We start from the raw sequence: 6,890 nt of genomic DNA, 5'->3' as shown, positions 1-6,890 counted from the left end.
ATGTTCACCTCTGACCAAGACAGAAACACAGCTGTGGTTATCAGAAAGCTGCTGAGAGGCAGGGGTGGTTGGGGGGGGGGGGGGCACGGGAGGGGGATGAGAGGCTCTGAATCACAGGATCTTATTCATAGGGGCAGATGTGGCCACAAGATGGGGTGTGGGGCGAGGGAGGAGATGGGAAGGGGAGGGGGTCCTCCGCTGAGAACACTCTTCCTCACACCCCACCTCCTTTATCCCCCACCCTCCCCAGGGTGCAGGGCATTTCCTAGGAAGAGCAAAGGCAGTGCTTTCCCTGAGATCAAGGCCCAGGAGACAATCCTAGTCCTGGGAAAGGGGGTGGGGGGGCTAGTTGGGCTGGCCCCAACCTGTGGGGGTAAATGAGTCCACTGCCCTGTAGGGCCACCTGAATGCGGCAAGCAGACTCCCAGGGGGCCAGGGCGGCGGAGGCTTTGGCCAGACCCCTGGGAGAAGTGTTCCCATCTCAGCAGGGCGACTCAGGGTAGGACCAGGCGTACTCTAACCCCATCAGAGCTCCAGGGCCAAATCTGTTGTTGATCAGCCAACCCATGGAACTGAGATAGAAACCGCTCCCACCCACCCATGGCCAACAGCTGCCCAAACCACTTGAAAATGGCAAGTCTCCCACTGGTTGGAGACTTCAGACTTCGGAAAGGTCAGGATTAATTAGCAGATTGATTGCTCTGCTGTCCCTCAGAAGGCAATAGAGGAGACAGGAAGGTGCGGTGCAGACAATGGGCCTGGGGACAGCAGGCCTGGGCACAGCGGGTCAATGAGCTGGTTCCCAAGGGATGGCTCCCAGTTCGAAAGTGGTAGGCTCCCCTGGCCTGAGATTCTGAGCAAGGAGCAGCTCTACCCCATGAGCCTGGGCCAGTGGCCTAACTTCCCACAGCCGTAGGACACTTCCAGGCAACTGAGACCTCCGAGCTCAGAAAGAACGCCTCCAAAATTCCTTGGGATTTTTCTTCCCTAGTCAACCAAGTGCATCTATTTATAGATGTAGAAATATGCACGGAGAAAGGACTGGAAGGAAATACACAAAATATTACCATGTTTATTTTCTTCTTTTCCTTATTGGACTGTCTTGCCAAAAATACATACGACTTTCAAGATAAGAAAACAGATTATTAAGGGGTGCCTGGGTAGCTCAGTCGGTTGAGCATCCAATCCTTGATTTCAGCTGAGGTCATGATCTTGGGGTCATGGGATCAAGCCCCGAGTCGGGCTCCTCGCTCAGTGTGGAGATTCTCCTCACTGAGATTCTACCTCCCTCCACCCCTCCTGCTCATGCTCACTCTAAAATAAACAAATAAAAATCTTGAAAAAAAGAAACAGATCGTTATGGTATGATTAATCTTGGTGTCAGTATTCATGCTTGTTACAGAAAGTGAAAGGGAGAAATCAGAAATCACCCAAAGTTCTAACATTGTGCTGTCCCTTCTATGCAAACATTTTGGGTGTGGGGATATTGTTGTGTGTTACACAACACACAACACAGTTACAATCATTTTATGTTATTATAAAACTTTTCTATGTGACCACCAAGTTATCATGCTCTTTTAAAAATGTCTGTCTGTTATTTATGTGTATAGACTACATTATTCTTGTGGCTGCTCTCCCATGTTTAGCATATACGGGGAGTTTCCAATTCTTCACTGTTACAAATAACACCACTGTGAACACCTTCACATGGAAAAGTCTTTTGTGTTTTTAAGATTCTTAAATTTCCAGATGGCGTCAAATTCTTAAATTTCCAGATGCAGGATTACAGTATGAAAGGTTGAGACGTGCAAAACAACATAGTGACCCAGGCCCCGCGTGGGTGTCATGCCAAAGCCCCCCCATCTTTAATCCCAACAAATGGTATTAGGAGAAACATGGGAATGAGGTCTCACTGGGGACCCTCTCCCCACCTGCCAGGTTTTTATACGGGATCCCTGAGCTCAGCCCTGGGCTATGGCGGTCAGGGTGCTGGGGAGGGTGGGGAGCATTGAAAGATTAGTTCGGGTAGTTGGGCCCATGAGGGAGAAACCCTTGTTCCGTGGGTGGGAAATGCGACAGAGCCCAAGAAGGCAGGGTGCCGGGGCGGGGATGGGGCTCCGGGGCCCTGGACTGGCGGGGAGGGACCAGCAGAGGGGCCAGGAGGTGGAAAGGCAATGAGATGCCAGGCGGGCGGCGGGCACACGGACAGGTAAGCGTCCCCCCAACAGGAGGCAAAGCCCCTGCCCCTTACTCTTCCGTGTCTGAGGGTGGCTCCCCCACAGCAGCCGGGCCCCCCTCCAGCCTCCAGGCCAGGGCACCTGCCCCACGCCCACCCTGCCCGGGCCTCCACTCCCTCCCTGGTTCCCGCTTTTCTGTGGAGACCACAGCATCCTGTCCCGGCCCAGGCTCCGCAGGCGCCCTCCGACGCCACCGAACACGCAGGGCGAGCGACTTCCTGCCGCAGCCAGACTACCGGGCTCCCCTGGCCCCCCTCCCGCTGGCTCCCCGCCCAGAGCCGCTACACACCCTGCACGCCCACTGCCCCGGCTCCCGCTCCCACCCCGCATGCCCTCAGGCACACGCAGCGTACGTTCTCACCCTGCACACACGCGTGCACACACACCCACACATGCACACGCAGCACACACCCCCGCCCCACTCGCGCTCATGCACACCCGCAGCACGTGCTCGTGCACACACAGCACACACGCTCACTTGGAGTCGCCTTGCCCTCCTGGCACACGCACAGGGGCACTCCTGGTCGACTACCCTCACTGGGGGGTAGCCGCCACCCCGGGTCAAATGTGAGGGCCCCCAGCAGCCTCAGCCCCTGCTGGGCTCCTGCCCCTCTCCATGGAGACAGAGTGACAAGCTGCTCCTGGAATGACCCGGGTCCATTGCTTGTTACCTCCCAGAAGACTGGACTCTAGCTACGGGCACAGTGCCTCCTTCACTGGAGGGCTGGGCAAATTAAATAAATGCATGCTAAAGCTGAGTGTACCTAGCGCCGGTCACAGGGTTGTAAATGCTTGGAAAATTGAAGAGCGAAAAGATCATGGTGCTTAGCACACCTCCCACCTCTAGCTGCCAGGTCGGCTTCTGAGCCCCTGGGGTGGAGCGGCCCTCAGCTGCCCCCTGCACACCCACAGACAGCGAGGCCCAAACCTGGCGGGTGGTGCCCCTGCCTGGCTTCCTGCCGGTCACAGACACGCCCAGACAGTGGCATGCAGCCACCCAGAGCAGACACTCATCCCCAAACTGGGGCAGCTCCACCCTCCCCAGCCCTCCCCAGCCCTCCCCAGCCCAGGACCCCTGGGCCCTCCCAGCACACAGCACCAGTCAGTCACGTTTTATAATCATTTTATAACTATGTTTTACAACTGTTTTATAACCCCACTCTGCTCTCTCTTTGCTCTAATCGCTCTGGTGTTTTTCCTCTCTCCAGCCCCCCCCTCCGGGGGGGGGCACACTTCCCCCTCCCTGCTTTTCAGCCTCCATCCTTCACACTAAGCTCACGGACCTTCCCTGCTCTGGTGGTCCACATCCCATCCGCTGGACCACCCTGCCACTTCATACCCATCCCCTCCTCCTTCTCCACTCTCCTCCTCTCCATCCACATCTGAGCCTCTTCCTATGGCCCCTCCCCAATTCGTGCCATCATGTCCTCCCATCCCCATTCCATCTATCCACACTGCCCAACCAGACCAAGCCAGCATCCCTGGAACTCAGCTAAAATTTCAGCCAAAAACGGTTCCTTCCTTGGAGCAGCCTCTCAGCAGACAAGGGCTGGTGGGAAAGGGGGTGGCTCCAAGGGGAGCTTCAGGAGGCCAGAACAGGCGTGACCAGAGTGAACCGGGGACAAGGAGCCACACCTGCATTCATGCTACAGGCAAGCCAATCAATGGCTGTGGATCTCTGCACTCCCTCTGTCTGGGGCCAGGCAGTCATCTGAGGGGTGCTTGTAGGGCAGGCTGGACTGAACAGGACTTATGTCACATTTGGAATAATACCCATGCCAGGGAGGGCAAGCGTGCCCAGCCACTCTGGCAGAGCCGTGAGCCAGTCCTGGGATGATCCGATCCATGGCAGCCGAGTGGCCCCATTCTACCCCCACCCCAGTAATCTCCCAAGGATCTTGGCGGGGGGTGCAGGTGGGGATCAGTACCTGGGAACCTCTACCCTAGCTGTGTTGCTCAGAGCACTCTCACACAGGCGGGCGGCAGGCGTTTGGAATTCACCTTGCCTAGGATGGCTCACGTGGCTTGGGCTGATTACTATGAATTCAGTGCTTTGCCCTCTGTGGTCAGGAAGCTAGGTTTTGGGCCAGACAGACCTGAGTTGAGACCTAGCAATGACTCTTCTTCACTGTGTGACCCCAGGCAAATGACTTAACCTCTCTGAGCATCAGCTTTCTCATCTATATAAAGGCAATTATCGGAGAATTTAACTCTAGGATTGTGAAAATTAAATCAGCTTGTGCTTGCCGAGCCAGATACAGGGTGGGCAGCCAAATAGTCTGATAGAAGTAGCAGTAGCTGCTGTTACCAATATTATTTCTCAACTCCATCGTGACTAAGCTGCCGGTGTCACAGATGAGATGTTGGCCCAGGTGCCCTAAGCAACGGGAAGAGGGGTGGGAGTGAGCCAGAAGCCTCAGAGCCCTGAGCCAGGACTGGAGGCTGGGACCGGGGCCCTAGGCCGAACGTAGGCTCTCCCCTCCCTCGTAGTCCAGAGCCCATCCTCTCCTAGACCCCAGAGATAGAAAGGGAAAACCGGGTTTGTAGCAGGTTGGTTTCAACTCCTCCTCAAAGGAGCACCTTGCAAAGCTCTGCTGGGCCCCATTTGCTTTTGTGTGGTTGCTCTAAAGGCTACTTTCAGTGGTTGGGAAGGATAATGGCAACTCTGGCTGGTTTCCAGGGCTTGCGAGAGAAGGGAACACTGAACTTCAGCTTGGGAGAACTCTGCTTCTCCTGCTTCCAAGAAAGGCCCTTCCTTCCTTCCTTCCTTCCTTCCTTCCTTCCTTCCTTCCTTCCTTCCTTCCTTCCTTCCTTCCTTCTTCCCTCCCTCTCCTCATCCCCTCCCTCCCCTCCTTCCATCCTGCCTTCCTCTCTTTCTTCTCCAAGGAGTCCTAGCTGGTAAGCAGGCCGGTGGGTATAAATCATGATACAGGTTAGAATAAGAACCACTTGACATGACATGGTAGAACGGTTCTACTTTCACTTTCTTTCCTGCCCAAACCTTTGCCTGGCAGAAAAAATATGGAAAAAGCCACTCCCACCCACCCCTACACATACCCCAATCTACATTTTTAACATCTTGGGTTGTCATTTACTTACAGTAAGCTTCTCCCACTTAGAGTGTACAATTCACTGAGTCTTGATGGATGTGTGCACCTGTAAGATCACCACCACAGTCAAGAGACAAACACCAGATCTATTTTACTGGCTTCCTATGGGTGGCCCATTTGTGTTATTCATGGCATTTTTATAGGCAGGAACTCAAGTCACAGTACCTAGGCAAAGAAGGGGAAATACTGATGTGAATATCTGAATACACCAGTTTCAGGTACGGCTGGATTCGGGAGTTCAAAAGCTACCAGGAAAAAAAAAAAAAAAAGGCTACCAGGAGTGTCCTTTTTCTCTCTCTCGAACAAATTCTCTCCCTATAAGTGGCAAGACAGCTGCTGGCAGCCCCAGACTACCATCCTCTCTATTTAGCCATGCCAAGGGAAAGAACCAACCTCCTCTGACAACCCTAAAGAACTCTGATAAGGCACCTCATGGTCATGTGTCCATCCCTGGCTGGGGTAAAATCAGCACCAGTGATGTACTTGTGAGGGCTGGTTGTTCGGTGAAGTGAAGTTTGTAGCTTCAAATTGGCTATGATGAGAGTATTTACACCATGGAAATTGGCAGATGCTACAGACCAGGGCTTTTCAGTCCACCCTCCAGAGCCATCTGTTAAACACACCACTGAGTCAGCCCTGTCTAAACCAATGAAACAGATTCTCCTAAGGACAGAGGTATTCTAGTACCAAAAGAGCAGAAGCGGAGGCTGGTCAGACAAATAACAGAGATCTCAGCAATGAATCTTCCAGATTTCCTCCCACCCCAAAACTCCCAAGGAGACACTGACCAGGACCAGGTTGGACCCACCGCAGAGACAGTCCAGCCAACGTGCAGTGTTCCAGGAGAGGGGCCCCGGGCTCTGCTTGTCTCCCCTCCTCCCCATGCCTCTTGGTCACATTCTATGGAAAATTCAGGAACTTCCTGAGCCCGCCGCGTTCTGCAAAGCCATTCCAGCAATGTAGACCCATGCTTTTCAGCTTGTTCAGCTATTTTAAAACAACTCTTTCAAATCAGCCCAGAAATGGGGGCTGTGGCTTGATTTGAGGTTAAACAAATAAGTGCCATTTATCCACCAACACTCTAGGAATGAAAATTTTCTTAAGGCAAATTCCCAAGCTATGTGCTCCAGAAAACTGCTGCCCCAAATTGCTGGGTTCCAGTCCAGTGTTCTCCATTTTCAGAGATGTTTGCATTGCATTCAGCTACGCTCTGCACAGAGTGCTAGGACTGACCCTGGAGTTGGCAGCTGGTCACGAGGCCCCTTGGCCATGGCAGCCTCCTACCCAGCACCCAAAGGACCCTGGGAGCACGTGGGATATTTCTTGGCCTGGTAGGGAACAGCTTCTCTTCATCCTAGGGGGCCTGGGCCAGACTGCTGGCTGGCTGAAGCAAATGGTTTCTCTCCCCCACGTTTTGAGGGTAGACAAGAATGAGCAAAAGGGAAAGAAAAAAAAAACACCTTCTCGAACAAATAAAGTGGCACTCCACCAGACAGGAAAGCTGAATCTCTCAGTATGTAGGTACAAGAGCAACTCAATGAAG

Source organism: Canis lupus, chromosome 3 (genome assembly GCF_048164855.1).
Source record: "Canis lupus baileyi chromosome 3, mCanLup2.hap1, whole genome shotgun sequence".
In the NCBI taxonomy this organism is placed as follows: domain Eukaryota; kingdom Metazoa; phylum Chordata; class Mammalia; order Carnivora; family Canidae; genus Canis; species Canis lupus.
Note: the sequence above shows the minus strand (reverse complement) of the source record.